Source organism: Diabrotica undecimpunctata, chromosome 1, assembly GCF_040954645.1.
Source record: "Diabrotica undecimpunctata isolate CICGRU chromosome 1, icDiaUnde3, whole genome shotgun sequence".
NCBI classification, from domain to species: Eukaryota; Metazoa; Arthropoda; class Insecta; order Coleoptera; family Chrysomelidae; genus Diabrotica; species Diabrotica undecimpunctata.
In genome coordinates, this window is record NC_092803.1 from 91,639,356 (window position 1) to 91,663,096 (window position 23,741).

Genomic DNA, 23,741 nt, shown 5'->3' on the forward strand with positions numbered 1-23,741 from the left:
ATTAAAACTCAACGTTAAGAAAACTAAATATATGATAGTTAGCAAACAAAATTATATATAGGATGACGGTATAAAAGTCAGAGATGTCACACTGGACAGAGTAGAGAAACTTCTGTATCTCGGCAGTAATATCAATGAGAGCTGGGATCCAACCGCAGAAATTAAAAGCCGAATAGAACAAACCCAAGCTGCCCTTGTAAAAATGAGAAACGTACTTTGTAGTAACGATCTTAGCATTAACTTTAGAGTTCGAATGACATCTTGCTACATCTTTCCTGTCCTGCTGTATGGAGTGGAAGCGTGGACTCTAACTAAGGCTATCCTTAAACGCTTGACAGCCTTGATGTGGGTATACAGACGACTACTGAAAATAAGCTGGGTCGACAGAGTTAGAAATGGGGAGGTACTTGGACGGCTGAACCAAAAAACACAAATGGTCAATATAATAAAGAAACGAAAGCTGGAATACTTCGGTCACATTATGAGATACCCAGGGAAAGATCCAAGGCAATCGTGGTCCTGATAGAAGAAGAACATCATGTCTGAAAAATCTAAGGCAATTATATGAAAAATTAACTACATAGTTATTTAGAGCTGCTGTCAATAAAGTCACGATAGCGAATATGGTAGCCAACATGATATCCAACGATCGATAACGGTCATGGAACTAGAAGAAGAAGTATGGATGACATTAACACGTAGATTTAGCTATAAATTAGTCAGCCAAATTCAGCGGATATTAAGACACATCCATACATAAGCTCTACAATATCGTAGCTATCAATCCACCTAATATCCAAAGATAAGTAGCTAGAGAACGAAAGAAACAAAGTCTAGATTCGCAACATCCACTCCACAATACCAGCCCATTTTGTGACTAAAATCGAGAAAAGCCAAAACCTGCAAGATATACCAAAAAAAAAAAGAATAAGCTGCTCCTCACCATCTGAAACCTCGCGAGGAATTTTCTTATAGTAGTTATCTTCCTAAAATCTTCCAGGACGACTCTTGCCTGCAAACACCGGTTAACCTGTGCGAATGTGGGGTGGTACAAGATTCATCACACCTTCTTAGTTGACTTTGCCCTTCAAATCGCTCTTTTTTAAAGTGACAAGGTTTAATTATTTGAACTGAACATATAAAGCCTTATTCTTCTTCTTTGATTAGATTGCTTAGATTGCCAACTATCCCTCTATCTTTTAGGTGGTCTTCCGGGAGGTCTTGAACCGGGCGGGTTGTTTTCTAGGGCAATTTTTGGGAGTCTATTCTCATTCATTCATCTTACATGACTGTACCACATCCTTTTACGCTGCCTTCCCCATCTTACAATATCTTGAATTTTGCACTGCTCTCTAACGTTTGTATTTCTCACTCTGTCTCTTCTTGTTCTTAGGGTTTTCATCCCGGCAACCCTTAGCATATGTTTCATTTTGTTGGTATCTTCGCGCACTTCTATGCCATATGTCATGATCGGTCGTATGCAAGTCTTGTAGATTCTAATTTTACTATCTGTGCGCATATACGAATTTGACCAGACTATCTCCCGCAGACATCCCGACAATGCGGATGCTTTGTTAATCTGACTCCTTAGGTCCTTAACTGGGTCGTGTCTGTTTGATATATCTATGCCCAGATATCTGAATTGCATCACCTGTTCTATGGGATTGTTCTCAACCACTAACTTACATCTGAGCGGATCTTTTGCTATTGTCATACATTTAGTTTTGTTGATAGAAATGGTCATATTTAGTTGGCGGCTTATTTGAAAGAACTGAAAGCTGTCTCTGACGATCATCTTCTGATTCGGCAATAATTGCTGCATCATCTGCGCAACACACCATACCAATTCTTTTGTTGCCCATTCTGTATCCGAGATTGAGAGATGTTACTTTGTTTTTGAGAACATATAAAGTACAGTCAGTAAGCTATTGCTTATAAAAATCATTGCAAATTTGACACTAACTCCACTTATATTGATTACATATTACCCCTAGATAGAAGATAAAACATTCAGAAGTATGTAATATTGGTGAAGTGGTATATTCTTGTTAGATAAATAACATAATACGACAAAAACAATATGACATGCATTTTAAACAAGAATTTTAAATAAACGTATGGTTTGGAACCATTGGCAATTATTATTTACGGACATGCGAATTACCTTGTTATTTGAATAATGAGATTTATTTACATTTTTTATAAAATTACTTTATTGCTTTATTGGAAGAATTGTCATCAAACTTAAGGCGAAATATGTGGTTTATGCAAGATGGTACACCATTACATTATAGAGAGAGGGCAGTGAGAACATACTTAAGAGCGTAGACGCAAAATTTCGGGCCAATGCTTTTCATGAGAAAACTAACAAATATTTTGAGAAATTGAAACGCATAATGAAAGATTACATTATTACCGAGAGCCGAAATTCCCTTAGAAAAAACAAAAAGTTTTTTTGAATGAGATATTTGAAATTAAATATCACACTAAATTTTCTCTTTTTTTTTCACCCCTGTAACTTATTAAAATAAACATGATAGAAGTTTTCAGGGACTTTCGGCCCTCAGTAATAATGTAGTCTTTTATTTTGCGTTTAAATTTTTCAAAAATACTTATTAGTTTTTTCAGGATTCGAAAAAAATGAATGCATTTAAAAAGCATTGGCCCGAAATTTTGCGCCTACGCTCTTAAATACAACTTTCCTAAACGTTGTATTGTCCGTGGTAGTCATATTTCTTGGTCATATGGTGAGATGATAATATAATTATTTAATTCATAAAAATCACAAAAGAATACTTATTAATATACTTATAATACTTATAATACTTATAATACTTATAATACTTATAATACTTATAATACTTATAATACTTATAATACTTATAATACTTATAATACTTATAATACTTATAATACTTATAATACTTATAATACTTATAATACTTATAATACTTATAATACTTATAATACTTATAATACTTATAATACTTATAATACTTATAATACTTATAATACTTATAATACTTATAATAATTATAATACTTATAATACTTATAATACTTATAAAGGTCATCGTCATAGTATAGTCAGAACGCAACAAGGTTCTATGGCTCTTCTGCTTTTTGTCTCCTCATTTTTATTGAAAACTTAGCCACGTAAATAACGTTTTAAAAATATATGTCAATATTTCTGTAGTGCCTTTCCTGGGATAACTTTTTTTAAGCCTAGTTTGTTTGACTACATGTAATGGATTTGATAGTTAATAACAGATAAGTATTGATTGTAGGGTGGATAGCAGGTGATTGTATAGGCATGTGTTGATAAATATGATGGGTCGGTAGGTAGTCCCATTATTCCTAAATCTGACCATATGTTATCTCCCCTGTTGATTCGTGGACGTTCTAAGGGCATTTTTTCTCTCGGGGCATTCTCCCAGTTTAACTTGGCAATGCAGTTATTAGAAAGCCTTTGGATACAGCCAGCGTAACTTTGGCGTTGAGATTTAGTCTCTTGATTGACGTTGCTATCTTTATATATCTGTTAGACCTTGGCATTAGTTCCGGTTTGGTATTGGTTAGTATTCGGACCTTTGTAAGTTGGAAAATAATTCTGATGGCTTTTCTAGTAATCCTGATCTAATTAATACCTAAGTTTTACTTACATTGTTTTGTCAGCGTTCTCGTCACATTTTCAGTCAATAGAACTGGTTTAATCACTGTTTAATATATCCTGATTTTATTGATTGGTATTAGACCTATGTGGGTTATATATACAGCAGTTAGCTACCTTAATATTCCATTTTATTTCTTATGTGACAACGTTATCTACGATACCTAAAACGCTGCAATCTTTCAAAATTATATGGGTTTATTGTTACGTTATGCCCTACTCTACATCCTCTCTCTTGTGTGTTAAAGAAAATTTATTTATTTTTCTCATTACTTACTGCCAGACCGTTTTTTGCTGTTAAGACATTATTCTATAGCATTCTAATATTTAATCTGTGGATTAAATCCGGATAGCTAATAGATATTTTTCACTTTCTCGGAGAAATAATATTCTAATAGCAATATCAGTACCATAATAAGGCGTATAGTCCTGGACTGGCTATTCGTTGGATAATAGGAAGCATGAGTGTAGCAGTTTTAATGTTTTCGGGACTGCTACCTGGTATCGGAGAGCAGAGATATCAGTACCAAGTTAATGCATATAGGAATTGTTGCTTGAACTTTATTTTTATTAAACAGCACTATATTTCCTAGTAAAATCGTCATGACTTTACAGTAAGACAAATTTTCGAACGTTGGTTATGGAAACATCATGTACATACCACCGGCTTCGTAGAAGTGTGGCGTACAAAACCGAATCTATATAAAAAAATTACAAATTGTACCAAATATAAATCAGACGTACACCCGGAAAGAAAAGTACTATACGGTGACAGTCTGGGAATGGCTCGCGGCTAGACAAAACAGTGGAGATGGTCGTGCGGTCCACAAAACAAAAAAAATCCGAAGTTATATCAGGGGCGCCAGGTAAATTGGCCCACAGCCTTCCCTACGTTGCTATTCAATAAACCACCAACTTACCAATAGGTTTACTACTAAAATACTAAGTAACAGTATACAACCTGAATAAATAAAAAAATAAATGAAATTGTCAGATTAGAATTTAGTCAATTTTAATAAATAGATTCCCAAGATAGTTGAAAATAAATACATACATATTACATATTACAATATTATTTAACTTTACCATAGGCTTAATAAAAAAATAATATAAAAATGCGGCTTCTGCTTGCCTAACAAAAATTCATAAGTTATTTCTACTTAACAGAACAAAATGAAAGGTAAGACGTATCAAAAGTACCGGACGCTAAGGGGTGTGCGGTTCAATACCAACCAAAAAAAAATAATTAACGCAAATAGGACACCACGTGAGCTCAAGTGCGTGCGCAGAAAATAATATAAAAAAAATAAATCTCAAATATATAACCCCCCCTTAGACGCAGTTTACAAAATTAAAATAGGTATGTGTAAATATTGAATTAATAAAATAAACCGCAAATTATCTTTAAAAAAAATCTGTAAAGTATTTGTAAATATGAAAATAAAAACTAACAGCAAATAATCTTTAAAAAAAAACTATTGTATTCCGCAAACCAAATTAGACGGTGCTTAAATCTTCCGTTGAAAATTAATTATCGATCCATACCTCGAATATTCATATACTTCACCGCGTGGAATTCCAGTTATAGTTCAGCGTGTCTTCAATCCAAAATCCCATACGATTGCCGATGTACATAGACTTGTGTGACAATGTTGAAAAGTTGAAAATTACAGCCAGATGGAAAAATACGAAGAAGAAGAAGCAGAAAAAAACAAACAAACCAACCAACCAACCCTGAAGCAAGAAAACATTAATTACCATCTGTGTCTAAAATAATTATTTGGAAATAAATATATTGATTTTAACACTTTGTTTATCTGCCTTTTGGCGATAATGGAGCAATACAAAAAAAAACTTGTCTCCGAACTTGAATGTATGAAAACTGATAAAAATGTGAATAGCTTTTTAGAGATGGGATAAAAAAATAACTACAACTTTTTAATTAATTAAAAACGAAATGTTCTAACACTCACCCTTCTTAGCCAGATTAGGGGTTTGAAATATCCCAAATTGGACCGAAGCGTAGCCGGCTATTTGGACTCGTGATTAAGGCTAATTTCTTGATCTAAATACGACTCCCGGTATTCACGTGTACTGTAGATCCGCTTTTTTTAGCGAAATTGTGGATATTCCAAAAAAAACCCTTCCACGAAGGCAGCAAATCCCCTTGAATATCCACACGGTTCGGACTAGTCCAGATCCCACATGGAACAGCAGCAAAAGCAAAAAAACAAAAATGCCGTTTTTAATCTAGCCCAACCTTTCAGTAACACTCTCAAACCTGGAATCACTTTCTTTCCGTCGTCTTTCCGAACACTTGACAACTTGACACACGGAGGTCACCGAATAGTACCGAGATTCAAAAATTTCAATTTTATGATCCCAATTCTTCCAAGATAACTCTAGAAAGAACGATCTAAATTAGTTTCTTCACAAAAAAGAGGACGTGTTCCCTTAACTTCAGCACAATTTGCCAGACATTACCCCTATTTGAAAATTACTAATTTTATTTTCGCCACCTTGCTTATAATATATTATAGGCAACCGCTCTTACACGTCCTGAATTATTTAAATTTTGATAAAATAGAGGTGGGACTTTCTACTTTAAATTTGGAACGTAACAACACCTCCCTTTCCCAGAGGAAAATTTACGAGGAAAAACTAGACGAAGAAAATTTTCCCTCGCGCTAGCGACACACTACCTAAACTCTGAGCGAAGTCCACACAATCCACACAATCATCATCCACACCGTCTTCACCATGCGCAAGTACTTGGACAACGAAAGACATACCAACCTCAAACCACACGCACAAAGCAACAACTTACTTACAACACTTACTCCACTTCCACACAACAGTCATCTCTCATCGTATGAGATCAAGTAGAATAGTTTCAAATTCCAACGTCAATCTGACAACACTGATTTGGTCGGTTACTGGATGTTGCCCTTATTCGCGACCTCCCAGCTCTGGGGCATCGCTAGTACTTCACTATACCTCGCATAACATGAGTCCATAAGAAACTCTCCACCACTCGACTCTTACTGATACTGCGAGAAACATCTACCGAAACAGTAGTGTAATTCCAATTGTTCATTAAAATAAAAATGAGATAGGTCTTTCAGAATTTAAATCCGTATACAACGAAATTTAGTGAATCATCCAAAACTAAGCTATTATCCAACAAGATTCACCAAAACATAATTATGTGGCTTCGAAAAAATCCCAATTAAATAGAATGGCTTACTAACATCAAAACAAATCCCAACGCCATATCATCGAAGACAACATATTTCTGACCAAACCTAAGTGACATTCAATTCCATAAATCAAAAGAAATTAAGGCTACCGCAACCCTACGACTTCGTATTGGCTACCTAACACAAAAAAAAAACGAATCGGTTGACCATCCAAATACATCCTAAGAACCGATCATAGCCAACACTCAGTCATCCTTCACGGACACAACAAAAAAAAATAAATACAACCAATTTCAGAAGAATTTACTTAGACTAGACAAAACTTTGCTAGTCCGTTCTACTCCGACCTAAATCCTATCGGGATCACCAGTCGGGTTACTAATCCTTAAATCCTTAATATTCCAAATACCTTGATCCTTGCCATTTTCATCCTCTAAACTATATGTCCAGGGGGAAACTTTCTTCTTCACGAAGTAGGGTCCTATCCATCTAGGAGCTAACTTTTTCGTGAAATATTTAGCGGCATCTGACAACACAAAATTTCTCCGCCATACTGACTGATGGGGCTGAAATTCCTCTGGACGTCTCCGTAGATTATAGGTCTTCTCACACTTAGCCGAAGCTTTATCTAAACGTTTTCTAACATCAACAAATAATTCCTGGAGTCCACGCGATCGATTATATCCCATTTTAGCTACTTCGTCCTCCGGGTCTCCGAGTTTGTCCTTTCGGGAAAAATCTCGTCCATCCACTACCATCTTCCGACCGAAATTTATGAAGTAGGGATCTTGACCAGTCGACTCGTGGTATGCAGTGCGCGTAGCACATGCTAGTTTGGCCAAATTTTCATCCCACTTCTTATGGTTGTCAGCTATATAAGTTGCCATCATTGTTTTAAGGGTTCGGTTATAGCGTTCAGATGGATTGCACTGTGGATGATACAACGCATTATAACGAACTGAGACACCATAGGTTTCCATCATTTTCTTGAAAATACCCGAAGTATACTGGACACCATTATCACATAGTAACAGACGTGGAACTCCAAATACGAGGAAAACTTCTTCTTCTATTTTCTTAACGACATGCACGGCTTTTGAGGATCGCAACGGAAATACCAAAGAAAATTTACTAAACACATCCATTACCACTAAGATAAACTTATAGCCTTGAGTTGATCTTGGGAAAGGTCCCATAAGATCGGTTGCTACTATCTCCCATGGTTGAGTAGCTTTAGGTTGAGGAGTCATAAAGCCTTTGGGCTTACCTTGTTCCACCTTATGCATGGCACACAGTGAGCAACGTCCAACGTAACGAGACACATCACTCCGCAGTTTCGGCCAAAAATACTTCTCGTTAATACGCTTATAAGTTTTCAGGATCCCCATATGACCTGCTAAAGGACTATCATGACACAACTTCAGCACTTCCAATCGTTGACCCTTAGGAACGACTTCCTTCCAATTGTCCGCTTCCTCGACCAAAAATCCATAACTGGGACGGATGTATTTATAAAGTTTGCCACCAGACATTCTCCACTGAGGATACTTCAAGGGATTAGACTCGATTTTTCTACAAAGTTTATCATACCAACTATCACCACTAGGAAGCGGTACAACCTCTTCAACCATATCAAGCACGGGAACTGACCGAGATAACAAATCGGGGACAACATGTTCTTTTCCTTTCCGATGCACAATCTTAAAGTCATATTGTTGCAATCTTACCGCCCATCGAGCTAATCTTCCAGTAGGATCCTTCAAATTTTGAAGCCATACGAGGGATGCGTGATCAGTCACGACCGTAAACGGAACACCCTCCAAATAAGGACGCAGTTTTTCGACTGCCCATAACACAGCTAAACATTCCCGTTCCGTCGTGGAAAAATTCCTTTCTTGACGCGTTAGTGATCTGCTCAGGAAACTAATTACTTCGTCACCATCCGGGCCTGGCTGCAATAACACGGCGCCCACTCCATATCCTGAGGCATCACATTGGACAACAAAAGGCAAATTGTAGTCAGGACAATTAAGTATCGGAGCAGAAACTAGACATTCTTTTATTTTCTGAAAAGATTCTTCACAACTCGGGGTCCAATTGAATTTTCTTCCTTTCTTCAATATCGCTGTAATTGGAGCTAGTAGTGTCGCAAAGGAAGGAATAAATCTTCGATACCAGGAAAATGTGCCTATGATGCTACGAACTTCCTTGACGGATGTGGGTGTTGGGATACGTAGCATAGCCTTGACCTTATCACCATCAACATGTAGTCCATTCCTATCAACCACATGACCCAAATACTTTAGTTCCGGTCTACAAAATTGACATTTATCCCAGCTAACGGTTAACTTAGCTTCTCTCAAGCGTCTAAAGACTTCCTCTAAGATCCTTACATGTTCTTCAATAGACTTTGTCACGATGACCACGTCATCCAAGTAAGTAAAAACATAGGGTTCCAACTCCGGACCGAGGACACGATCTATCAACCTCTGCCATGTAGCCGGGGCATTATGTAATCCAAAAGGCATTCTGCAAAACTGAAAAAGACCTCGACCAGGAACCGTAAAAGCAGTATAAGGCCTGGAAGCCTTAGCAACAGGTACCTGCCAATACGCCGACTTAATGTCTATGGTGGAAAGATAATGCGCGTTCTTTAATTTATTTAAAATATTAGAGATGTACGGTAATGGGTAGCCATCCCTCTCTGTTACGGCATTAAGCTTTCGATAGTCTACGCAGAACCTCCATTTTGGTTCTTCACCTTCTGGAACCTTTTTCTTCACCAAGAGAATCGGGGACGACCAAGCACTATTCGATCGCTCCACTACTCCTTTCGCCAACATATCTTCTAGCTCTTTATCAATATGGCTTTGGATTACTGGGGATACAGGATAGTAACGTTGTTTTATGGGTGCAGATTTACAAACAATCACATGCTCAGTGACATCAGTACAACCAAGAGAAGTGCCCATTAGTTCACGACTTCTATTAATAACTTCCTCCAATTGCGACTTCTCTGCATCGGTCAAAATAGTTTGACCTCGGAGATGATCCACTGAACCTACCATTGCTGGAGCGTCCGAAAAATACCATTCGTTATGCCTCAAATCTGGAACGATACCCATAACACGCCAAAAATCAGATCCTAAAATCAGAATGTGCGGTACGTCCAAAATAACTAATACTGGCAAGACACGCAAGCGATCCCTAACCATGAAAGGTACTAAACATTCCCCCAACGATTCACACATCTGACCATTCGCCACTCTACAAACGGTCTTCTTCGAAGTATCCAACTCTAAACCCAAGTTTTGTAAAAATTTCCAACCAGTTCTTCCTACAATGGTCTTTGAAGCACCAGAATCCAATAATCCCAAAATTTCCTTTCCTAAGACTTTAACTTTCAAATATGGACGTTCATCTCCTTCGGAATGATGTAAAATAAAGTCTAAAATAGGACGTAGGTTGGTCGAGTCAACGTCGGCAACACCTCTTCGACCAGTTAGGTGCGCTTCCTTCCGTTTCCCGAATTACACGAAGGACAAGTTCTGACTGTAAACCCTTCTTTCTTACACTTAAAACAGTGAACAGCCTCCTTCTTCATTAGACACCCTACTGCCTTATGGCCTGACTGATTACAACGATAACAGATTAAAGTCCTAAACTTTCCTCTAGCGGACTCCGATTCGGATGAAACAACAGGACCCTCACTAACACTACTACAACTTTCAGCATCCACACTGATATAAGCTAGGTCCTTTTCCAAAGTATTCATTTTCCTACTATTCGGTTCAACATAGTTCCTAATACAATCACGTCTTTCCTCCATACTGCGACATAGAACACGAAGTTCCTCCAAGGTAGCTGGCAAAGGATCACGTAATCTATCTTGATAGAACGGATGCAAATTCCTAATAACTATAGACAATTTAACTTCCTCTGGAACATGACAACGCAAGCGATTAAAGTAACTATTCATTATTGCCAAGTAAACTCCAATAGTCTCAGACGAATGCTGAGTTCTCCTCCGAAGCTCTTCAAAAAGCGCTTCCCCATGGTGAGCTGACAGGTACTCCCTACGAAACTCTTCAACTAATTCAGCCCAACTCCCTACACGTAGACGAACATCTTTATAAAACTGATAGGCTTTATCCGAAAATAAATCTATACCTGATTCCAAAAGTATACTATCTGGTACATGACGAGCGAGACTCAATTCATTCACCATCTCAAAAAATGCAGAAATAGACATACCCCTAGCAGAACCTGAAAACTTTTCTATTCCCCATTTATGAGGAAGTATCATCCCAGAAGAAAAACTAGAGACAGACCCTGAAAAAACATTATTACCAGCTTGTGACATCGCTCCAGGAGAAGAAGCATGAACTTGTCCTACCCCTGCCTGAAAAGACTGATTTAAAACCGAAATCACATCGAGCGCTACTGGTACCGAACCAGATCCGATTGGATGCTGCTTATCATGTAAATCCTGTGACAACTTCAAAATCTCAGCAAGAAAGTCTGACTTAACAACCTGGGCTGCGTCTGCATCATCACCTGTTGGCAATACCATAAGATCAATTCTCCCCAAGACATGGTTAATCTGTGTCCGCAATCTCAAGGACTCAGCACAAGTAGGAGTTCCGGCAAACTTTCCAACAGCCGTATTCAGCTCCGCAAGTTTAGTCTCGATTGCAGTTTTATCCTGTGAAAAGGTGAATGGGTGCTCAGGATATCTAAAGCTTTCATTTGCTGCCTCACGACTAAGTGCATCAGACAGACTAGACCTCATAGACTCAACAGTGCCAGTAGACACTCCACGAATTTTGAGTTCATATTCCAGTTCCTCTTTCCTTAAGTAGTTGGGTACAAGTTTTCGCACCATCTTGCCAAAGTTCAAAATTTAAAAAAAAATGTATCAACCGAAAGGAGCAAATATTCAAACAAAATCAAGATATAAGTAAAAATATTAACACACAGGTACAGTTTACTTTATTAATGGGAGCAAACCAAAAGCAAAATAAAAGTAATAGTCGCTTTATTCAATCTATAAAATTTCACAAAAGATTTTCAAAATTTCATTGTTTCAGAACAAATTACAAGTCACAACATAATCTCAAAAAAAAAGATTTTACATTCCCTAACATAAGTAAGTTAAACCACAATGTAGAATTTCGAAGTCCAACTTCTCAAAAAAATAAATTTGAACTCCAACTGAAATAGAAATATTTCAAAGTCCTAATATATCCATAATTCTTCTAAGTTCCACAACACCACTTCAAAGTATCTTCTTTTAAGTTCCATTTTTGGCTTCTTCCAACTTCACGTCACACAAAAAAAAACTAGTAAGCACTTCTTGGCATACACTTCCACTAAACACGAAGTTCTAAGACTACTACTAAGTGCAAAACCAGTGGTAAAGTAAATAAATCAAAGTTAGTCAATTAAAGCCCAAACACGTTAGGTTAACTAATTAAAAGGAATCTACACAAGGGGTTGACAAAAAAAAGGTTAATTAATTAAGGGCCCCACGTTGGGCGCCAAAATATGTGGCGTACAAAACCGAATCTATATAAAAAAATTACAAATTGTACCAAATATAAATCAGACGTACACCCGGAAAGAAAAGTACTATACGGTGACAGTCTGGGAATGGCTCGCGGCTAGACAAAACAGTGGAGATGGTCGTGCGGTCCACAAAACAAAAAAAATCCGAAGTTATATCAGGGGCGCCAGGTAAATTGGCCCACAGCCTTCCCTACGTTGCTATTCAATAAACCACCAACTTACCAATAGGTTTACTACTAAAATACTAAGTAACAGTATACAACCTGAATAAATAAAAAAATAAATGAAATTGTCAGATTAGAATTTAGTCAATTTTAATAAATAGATTCCCAAGATAGTTGAAAATAAATACATACATATTACATATTACAATATTATTTAACTTTACCATAGGCTTAATAAAAAAATAATATAAAAATGCGGCTTCTGCTTGCCTAACAAAAATTCATAAGTTATTTCTACTTAACAGAACAAAATGAAAGGTAAGACGTATCAAAAGTACCGGACGCTAAGGGGTGTGCGGTTCAATACCAACCAAAAAAAAATAATTAACGCAAATAGGACACCACGTGAGCTCAAGTGCGTGCGCAGAAAATAATATAAAAAAAATAAATCTCAAATATATAACCCCCCCTTAGACGCAGTTTACAAAATTAAAATAGGTATGTGTAAATATTGAATTAATAAAATAAACCGCAAATTATCTTTAAAAAAAATCTGTAAAGTATTTGTAAATATGAAAATAAAAACTAACAGCAAATAATCTTTAAAAAAAAACTATTGTATTCCGCAAACCAAATTAGACGGTGCTTAAATCTTCCGTTGAAAATTAATTATCGATCCATACCTCGAATATTCATATACTTCACCGCGTGGAATTCCAGTTATAGTTCAGCGTGTCTTCAATCCAAAATCCCATACGATTGCCGATGTACATAGACTTGTGTGACAATGTTGAAAAGTTGAAAATTACAGCCAGATGGAAAAATACGAAGAAGAAGAAGCAGAAAAAAACAAACAAACCAACCAACCAACCCTGAAGCAAGAAAACATTAATTACCATCTGTGTCTAAAATAATTATTTGGAAATAAATATATTGATTTTAACACTTTGTTTATCTGCCTTTTGGCGATAATGGAGCAATACAAAAAAAAACTTGTCTCCGAACTTGAATGTATGAAAACTGATAAAAATGTGAATAGCTTTTTAGAGATGGGATAAAAAAATAACTACAACTTTTTAATTAATTAAAAACGAAATGTTCTAACACTCACCCTTCTTAGCCAGATTAGGGGTTTGAAATATCCCAAATTGGACCGAAGCGTAGCCGGCTATTTGGACTCGTGATTAAGGCTAATTTCTTGATCTAAATACGACTCCCGGTATTCACGTGTACTGTAGATCCGCTTTTTTTAGCGAAATTGTGGATATTCCAAAAAAAACCCTTCCACGAAGGCAGCAAATCCCCTTGAATATCCACACGGTTCGGACTAGTCCAGATCCCACATGGAACAGCAGCAAAAGCAAAAAAACAAAAATGCCGTTTTTAATCTAGCCCAACCTTTCAGTAACACTCTCAAACCTGGAATCACTTTCTTTCCGTCGTCTTTCCGAACACTTGACAACTTGACACACGGAGGTCACCGAATAGTACCGAGATTCAAAAATTTCAATTTTATGATCCCAATTCTTCCAAGATAACTCTAGAAAGAACGATCTAAATTAGTTTCTTCACAAAAAAGAGGACGTGTTCCCTTAACTTCAGCACAATTTGCCAGACATTACCCCTATTTGAAAATTACTAATTTTATTTTCGCCACCTTGCTTATAATATATTATAGGCAACCGCTCTTACACGTCCTGAATTATTTAAATTTTGATAAAATAGAGGTGGGACTTTCTACTTTAAATTTGGAACGTAACAGAAGGATGGGTCGAGACAAAAAATTGTTGAGAACAATAAAAGTACGCAGGACTGCATACCTGGGACACATACTGAGGAATGATAAATATAGTCTTCTGCACATCATCAGGCAGGGTAGAGTCGATGGCAAAAAGGGAATAGGTAGAAAGAGGAAGTCATGACTGCGAAATATTCGAGACTGGACAAACATGACTGTAGACGAATTATTCCACGTCGCAAAAGACAGAGATACTTTTAGAAATGTGGTCGCCAACCTCCGTTAATGGGGACGGCATAGGAAGAAGAAAAATGATACGCGAAATAAAACAAAAACAGAGATGAAGATAGGCGCCAAGAAACTCTGTGTTATAAAACAGTCGAATAAAATACAGATTCTCGATTCAAATATTCCAAAAATTTTGAACAGCTTACTAAAATAGAAATAACGCCTATTTAAGATGCAATCCATTAATGGACCAAGGTACAAAGCACTCCTAGCATATGCTAATGATGACAGATCATAATTCACTTCAGACCTATTTTAATACATAGATGCGAATCATGGACAATGACTAAAACAAATAAGGCAGAACTCCGAATATTTGAAAGAAAAATAATAAGAAAACTTTTTTAACCTCATTATCATATCACTACAAATCCGTATAGAATAAGAACACATACTAAATAAATAAAGCTCTTATAACTATATTGTTCAGGAAAATAAATCGCTTAAGATAGATCGGACACATGCATAGACGCCAAGACGTCAAACTTGGTTAAAAAACATAAACTAATTTTTGAAACCAAATTCAGCTTTTTGCTTTCATTTGTGCCTTCTATGAATTGCAAGGAAAAACAGACGTTAATAAAGATGTTATTAGAGACATGGGAAATCTAAAAATTGCACTTCACAACATATCTCCTCAACTAAGCAAAAATCCTTAACGAATTGGTTCTAGTACAGATTTGATTTCTCGTACAGTGCGTCTGTGTATCCGCCTTATACGTATTTCGTCCTAATATGGCTCCTCAGAGACGGCTATTCACAGTCGCTCTGAACGTGAAAATAAATCGTTTTTGTCTTAGGAAGCAACTCTAACATGGCTTTGTATAGACGCAAATAGCGACATCTGATATTCATGTCTCTAATAACATCTTTATCAACGTGTGTTTTGCCTTGCAATTCTTAGAAGGCACAGATTAAAGCAAAAATCTGAATTTGGTTTCAAAAATTAGATTACGGGTTTTAATATCAGATGTATGTAATGGAAAATGTAATAGAAAATACGGCATTGGATAATTTTTTTAACGCTCTACCGTGTATGGAGTCACATTATTGTAGAGCTTCTACGAACAAAAAGTATCTTTTATCAGAGTGGTCTTCTAAACAAGAACTATATAAATTTTACGTTAACGATTGGTGTCATTCAAAGAATATAGCTCCATTATCTATGTTTACGTTCAATAACGTAAAGCTAAATGTCTTTTCCGGCTTAAAAAGAATGAATGTGGGCTATGTGCTGCTTACAAGAATAACCATGTTTCTAAAACTGAGTACAAATTACAACAAAATGATTTCAATAATAAACTTCATGTATATGCAATGGACCTTCAAGCAGTCCTTATGGCGCCAAAATCTAATATAAGTAGTTTATATTATAAGACCAAATTATGTGTGTACAACCTCTGTTTTTTTAATCTACGTACAAAAGACGGCTACTGTTATGAAATGAGAGTGAGAGAGGATTATCTGCCGAAGAATATGCTTCCTGCTTTCATTTTATGAAAAACTATGCAATACCAGTTATAAATCCAATCGTACAAAATCCAGAAATCATTATGTATAGCGATGGTTGTACATATCAAAACCGTAATTCTGTGCTCTCCAACGCAGCTGTGAATTTGGCAAAAATATAACATAAATCTTATACAGATAGAGTTTGGGCACACACAAATGGAGGTAGATGCAATGCATTCTACCATTCAGCGTTGCGTAAAGAATAAGAAAATTAATGTACCTGCAGATTAGGTACACTTTTCCAAAATTACGAGGAAGATACCTGGACTACACAGTCGAGTATTTGGATCATTCGTTCTTTAAATCTTTTAAAAAGGTTGAATTATTTAAAAGTATAAGACCTGGCAAGAGAAAGGGAGACCCAAAAGTAAGTTGTATCATCGCCATTATTTACTTTGCATGTTATTTAATAGCATTTTAATTTTCAGGTAACCGATATTCGCAGTCTGAAGTACACTGCAAATGGACTAATTTTTTTAAATTGCGCTTTAATGACGAATGGGAGATTCTACCACAGCGTATACCAAAGCCTATGGAGACTTGTTCTTGGCGTGAACTTGATAGTCTGCATGTAAATCGTATAAAAACAAAAACTTTACCGGCAGACTACCATGAATATTATGGCAATGTTCCTCACGAATAACAGTAGATGTAATAACTTTTACAATTTTTATTTTAAATTTTTAAGTTTTGCTTTTTTTGTAGTATTAACTAGGTAGTATTCATTGTGTAAAGAGTTTAAGTTACTGATTGTTTTATTAAAACTATGTTATATTCTAGCGTAAATACATTAATGAAAATAAAACCCGTTCTTCATTTTTCATGCATAAAAATATAACTGCCAACTCCAGGTGGGGTTCAACATATATTCTCGAAAATCTGCTCCATTTTTTAGTTCCGTAAACTAAATGTACAAACATTATTTAAAGAAAAATAGTTAGATAACTCCTATATTATAGTTAATAAATAGTTGTGATAAAACAATTTTCTTCGACATTAGTTTTGGATAAACCAACGAACTAACTAAGTTTTTTTTGTCTCCTGAAAACTTTACCATTCTGGAGTTGACAGGTTAACACTCTTAACCGACGATATGACACATGACCGTGCAATTTCGCGGAGTATATACCACTTTATAGCTCTCTTTTAAAAGAATACTGACATCTACACATTATCACATAATTTTACCTAAATACTAAGAAGTTTGTCATTTTAATCTAAGAATAAGCTTTATAATTTACGAGAGATTTAATGTATTTAAAATTTTACAGGATCCTGTATCGTAATAAGAAACATAATTTCACTACAAGGCATGGAAACGTGTTAAATTTGACTTAATATATTCTTTTAGATTTTTTAGATATAATATTTGTTCAACACTGACGTTTGTCCAATCTCTGATATTTCTCTGCCAAGTTTTGCCTTTCTTTCCAAGACTTTTCTTCCCTCTACTATTCCTTGCATGATGACGCGTAGAAGAGAGTATTTATCGTTTCGAACTATGTGGTCCGATATGTGATACGATGTCCAAATAAACAATTCGTCTTAACGCTTCTTCGTTTAAGACTTTTACAGTCCAATGAAGTTTAAGAATACGCCTATATAGCCACATTTCGAATGCCTTCAATTTTTACTGCCCACTTGGGGCAGTAAAACTAACCCACAGACTAACACCTGGACTTCGGTGTCTTTAAAGATCTCCTTCACCATACTTCGGATAACCCTCCAATCTAATTGGCGGCACTCTAACTTTGGCATGGCTAACTTTTGCACGTCGGACTCTAGTACGTGCTCTCTCAATTGAAGTAAGGCTTCCCATACATCTCTGTAGGTAGGTTGGTCACGGGCAGTGTCTTTTGTTACCAGGTAGAAATGGTAACGTGATGCTTTTTGGCGTTTCAAGGCTTTCCCAGGAGCTGGCACTTGGCATTGAAGTTCTGCAACTCGACCAAACTTCCTTCGAAAGACAGATGCCAACCCTGGTGCGTCTTTGATACTGGCCGGGATGGTAAGGGCCAGCGAGTAGTCATCGGGGAGCGCGAGTAGATCTTGCTTTTCTTCAGTGGTAACACCATGTCTTGTTTGACCGGTACCTCCATAGGCACCCATGAATTCCTCAAACGTGAGGTCAGACACATCTTGGACTTGGTTTACTTCCACTTCTTCATCTACGTCGTGGTCACCTTCGAAAGACGCCAGCCGGTTATGGTGTACTATCATCGGCTTTCCCCTCGGAATCTTGCTTATTTGGTAGATGACATCGTTGATCTTCTTCATAATGAGGTATGGGCCTTCCCAAAACTGCTACAATTTGGAAGAACAATCTTTTCGCTTCTTGGGATTATAGAGCCAGACTTTGTCGTTCTTCTTCAAGCAACCCTTTTCGGCTTGTGTATCGTACCGTTTCTTCATTCGGTCGCTAGCGATCTGAAGGTGGGAACGGACAAACTCATGTACATCGTCCATTCTTCTTCGTAATTCGATCACATAATCTTCACCTGCTACATCTTCTCCAGATCGACACCCAAACTCTAGATCACAAGGTAGTCGCATCTCGCGTCCGAATAGGACTCAGGCTGGTGTCTGGCCTATTAATTCGTTAACAGCAGATCTGTAGGCCATTGCGAGGAACGGAAGATATTGGTCCCAGTCTCGCTGATGATCGGAAACCATCTTTGTCAAATACTTGCCAACTGTCCTATTCATTCGTTCTACCATACCATCTGATTGCGGATGATACGCGGTAGTTCTTGTTTTCTTCATGCCTAGTCTATCACATATTCCTTGGAATAGATCGCTTTCGAAGTTCCTGCCTTGGTCACTATGGATCTCCAAAGGCACTCCAAATCGGCTGATATATTCTTGGATCAACTTATCTGCAACGGTGGCGGCCTTCTGGTCTGGAAGTACGTAAATCTCGACCCATTTACTGAAGTAATCCATTACTACCAACTTGCCTCCATTTTCACTTTCTGGAAATGGCCCAGCGATGTGCAAAGCTATTCTTTCAAACGGGCTTCCAACATTATATTGTCTCATAGGAGCTCTCCTTTTTCGGTAACGCCCGTTACTCGTAGCACAAATAGTACATTTCTTAGACCAGTCTTTTACGTCGTCGGAACTGTTCATCCAATAAAACCGTTCCCGCATTCGTTGAAGGGTTTTCTTTACACCAAAATGCCCTCTTGATGGACTGTCGTGTAACTGACGAAGTACTTCGGCTATTCTGCTCTTTGGGATCACCAACTGTCTTCTCTTCTCTAAGCATAGGTTTGATATTTTTTGCCAAGGTGGTCGACGGCTTTCCTCTTTCTATTTTCGAATTTTTTGTATAATTGGATCTCCTTCTTGTTCTTCCCTGATAGTAGACGTCTAGTCATCGTTGACCATCGTTGTTCTTAGCACTGCTTCTTTCTTGGATTCTGTTTTGTTGCAGTGGGAACACTCTGCTGGGCATGGCCTTCTGGAAAGAGAATCAGCGTGTCTGTGGCTAACTCCGGCCCGGTGCTCAATCTTGAAATCGTATTCTTGGAGTTGTTCGATCCATCTGGCTATCTGACCCTCTGGATTCTTAAACTGCATCAACCATTTAAGGGCTGCATGGTCGGTTCGAATTAGAAACTTTCTTCCGTAGAGGTATTGATAAAAGTGCTCTACTGATTTCACTACTGCTAGAAGTTCTCTTCTCGTGACGCAATAATTCCGCTCAGGTTTTGAAAGAACTTTACTAAAATATCCAAGGACTCGTTCCTGTCCTCCTTGAATCTGAGACAGCACTCTTCCAATTCCCACATTACTTGCATCTGTATCTAAGATGAACTCTCCTTCTGGCAGTGGATACCCTAAAATTGGTGCTGTTATTAAATGCTTTTTCAAGGTGTCAAAGGCATTTTGGCAGTCTGTATCCCAGCGGTAATCTCTTGCTTCCTCTGTGAGTCGCGTTAATGGCTTAGCGATATCTGCAAACTTCTTAATAAACCTTCGGTAGTAAGTACATAGTCCAAGAAAACTTCTCACTTGATGTTTGTCCGTTGGTACTGGCCATTCCTTAATGAAATCAATTTTTCCCTTATCCACGACCACTCCTTCTTTACTGACTATATGACCCAGATAATTGACTTTACCTTGAAATAGCTGGCACTTCTTGGGGTTTAACATCAATCGGGCAGCTTTAAGTCGATTAAAAACGTTTTCTAAATTCTTCAGATGATCTTCAAATGTCTCCCCCAAGACGATTATGTCATCTAGGTAAACCAGGCATGTTTTCCAAGATAACCCTCTCAACACATTTTCCATAAGCCTCTCAAATGTCGCAGGAGCATTACAGAGTCCAAATGGCATAACGTTGAATTGCCACAATCCAGATTCTGTGGTGAAGGCTGCCTTCTCTTTATCTACTGGGTCCATTTCTACCTGCCAGTATCCAGGCTTTAAATACAAAGTAGAAAACAATTTATTTCAAGTCAATGTGTCCAATGTATCGTCGATCCGAGGCAAAGGATAACTATTTTTCTTGGTAACGTTGTTCAGTAAACGGTAATCCACACAGAACCTCGTCGTTCCGTCTTTCTTCTTAACCAGGACCACCAAAGAGACCCATAGGCTCGTAGAAGGTTCTATCACCCCGTCTTTCTTCATTTCCTGAACAATTGTTTCAGCTTCCTCTCTTTTCGCCTGTGGTAATCGTCGAGCTGTTTGACGAATTGGCTTAGCATTACCAGTATCAATTTTATGCTGAACAACGGTAGTTCTTTCCGTCTTTCCTCCTTTCGGTACGAAAATATCACGATACTGCCGAAGAAATTCCCTTAATTTCCTTTTCTCCATCTGAATTAGAAACTGTTCTGCAACTGCAACCATTTGGTCGAATTTTGTCGTTGGAATTATCAGATGTTGTCGCCTGACGAATTATGGATGTCATAGGTACACAAGTTCCTACTTTTGTCTCTTTCTTGATGGTCACTGGGTAGTTGTTGACATTGATAAGTCTCACAGCAATTTCTTTAGCCGAAGTCACCAATTCCTTTCCAATTATGATTCCACGGCCAACCTCATCGTCGTGGTTCCAAGGCTCCATCATAATAGGTGTCCCTTCGTCTACAATTCCCTGTAGTCGCGTTACTATGATTGTTTCGCTTCTAGCAGGCACGACTGTATCTTCCTTAATGGCTGCTTGCACAGTGTTGTCATTATGTGGATGAAGAAATACCTCCTCGTTGCCAACTTTGATTACCTTATTCTTAAAATCCTATTGGAATCCATGCATATTGGTATATATATATAACATGGTTTCTTGCCTGGGTTATCCACAACTAGTAATCTGTGCATTCTGTCTAATTTTGCTAGTAAGGCAATAAATAATAAACTCCAATTAGATTTAATAATGACTGACTAAAGGCCTTTGATATGGTTGACCATGGCATTCTTTTATCGAGATTGAATGAGTTTGGTTTTTCGCATGATGCTTGTACATTTATAAAATCGTATGTGGATTCAAGGTTTCAACGAGTCAAAATTGGTAGGTGTTTATCAGATAAATTTCAGGCTACATCTGGTGTCCCCCAAGGGAGCAACTTAGGGCCTTTGTTTTTCTTAATTTTTGTCAACTCACTACCACAATCTCTTAAATTTTCTTCTAGTTTGATCTATGCTGATGATTTTAAGCTTTTTAAGACTATACATACTTCAAATGATTGTCAGTTACTACAGGAGAACCTGACCTCAGTTGTGGAATGGTTTAGGGACAACAATATGATCTTGAATATTAAGAAGTGTAGAGTCATATCTACTTATTTACTCGCAAAATCGACTACATTCAAAATAATTATAGAATTGACAATTGTGTAGTATCTAGAAAAACCAAATGTAAAGATCTGGGAATATACTTACAAGGCTAACATGAAATTTAATGAACACTATATAAATATTGTTAATAAGGCCTACAAAATATTGCGATTTGTAATAAGAAATTCCAAACACTTTAGTATAAACACAACGATTAGACTATATAACGCTTTAGTCAGACCAAACTTGGAATATGCATCAGTGGTATGGACTCCTGAAGCCAAAGTTCATATTAATCATATAGAAAAGGTACAAAAATATTTTTATACCTTAAGAAATACAATGTGTATACTCACCTTACGGCATCAAAAGAGTTGCTTCAAATATTTGGCTTGCAGTCATTAGAGCAAAGAAGAAACATGCATTGTGTTGTGTTTATTCATAATATCATTAGCAATGTTAAATATAAGACATGTGGTTTGATCAACTTTATTAGGTTTTATGTGCCAAAGGTCAACCTAAGGGTAAACAGTAATGACATATTTTCTTGTAGTCCATATAATTCTTGTGCAATAATAAACTATATGCAATATCAGTGTAATGAGTTAATAAAGATCTGTGATATAGACCTCTTTACCTGTAGTGTAAGGGATATTAAAAAATGTTATGAATAGATAAGTAATGGACTGAATTTTAAAATTTTATTAACTTGTGTCTTTTTTTAAATGTGTTTTACTTTCTGTGTTTGTATTTTGTACTTGTGTGTATATTGTAGTTTTTGTGTGAATATTTTTATACCAAGTAATGAGCACTCTTACATGTAATCACTACCTAGGTGGTGTTTGTAAGTTTTAATAAAATAAATAAATAAATAAATATTCATTACGTCCATTCCTAATATAACATCCTCTTCGATGTCAGCAACTATCACAGTATGGACGAACTTTTCTGCTCCAATTCCCAATTGTACCTGGATTTCTCCATGAATCTTGGCATTTTCACCTGTAGCGGTCCAAAGTCGCAACCTCGTTGGTAACAGTTTCTTACAGCTGTTTATAACTGTCGGGCGTATAATGGTTCTAGTCGCTCCGGTATCCACCAACAACGTATGTCTTTTACCATTTATTTCTCCATCTACATATATACTATCTTCACGACATTTCAAAGAAGCTATTAGTATGAGAGGGTCTTTGGAAAAGTTCCGGGTCGAAGCTGCCCCCCTAAGGCCGACTCGTTCTGGTTTTCCTGATAGTGAGTTTCTTGATTTTATGGTCTTCGTTTTCTTGCATGTAATACTTTTCGTCATATCAACGAGCTGGTCAAGTTTATCTTCATCTCCTTCCTCTTTTACAGTCCTAACTTTACTGTAACCGCCAGAGGCCTGTGTAGCTGACTCGTATTCGAGGGCGGCGGATAAGACATCAATCAGCGTCTTGTAACGAGCTAATCGCAGTGTTCTCTGCATTTCATTATCACGAAGACCATCAATAAACGTTTGAACTGCCAATTTTTCCATCATGTCTTCGGGAGCTGTTGGATAAGCATATCGTACTAATCTGGCAATATCTACCTCATATTCTTGAAGAGCCTCTTTTTTCTTCTGTCTTCGATTTTTAAGCTGCGACTGATATACATGCTCCAAATGTTCGTGGCCATATCGCATATTTAACCTCTTCTTTAGTTGTTCGAAATCATCCGTCTCCTCTACGGCTATGGCCTGAAGCACATCTAAGGCATCTCCCCGAAGAGCGATAGTCAGGTTCACAGCCTTTTCTTGTTCAGACCATCCATTTGCTCTTGCAGCGGATTCAAACTGTT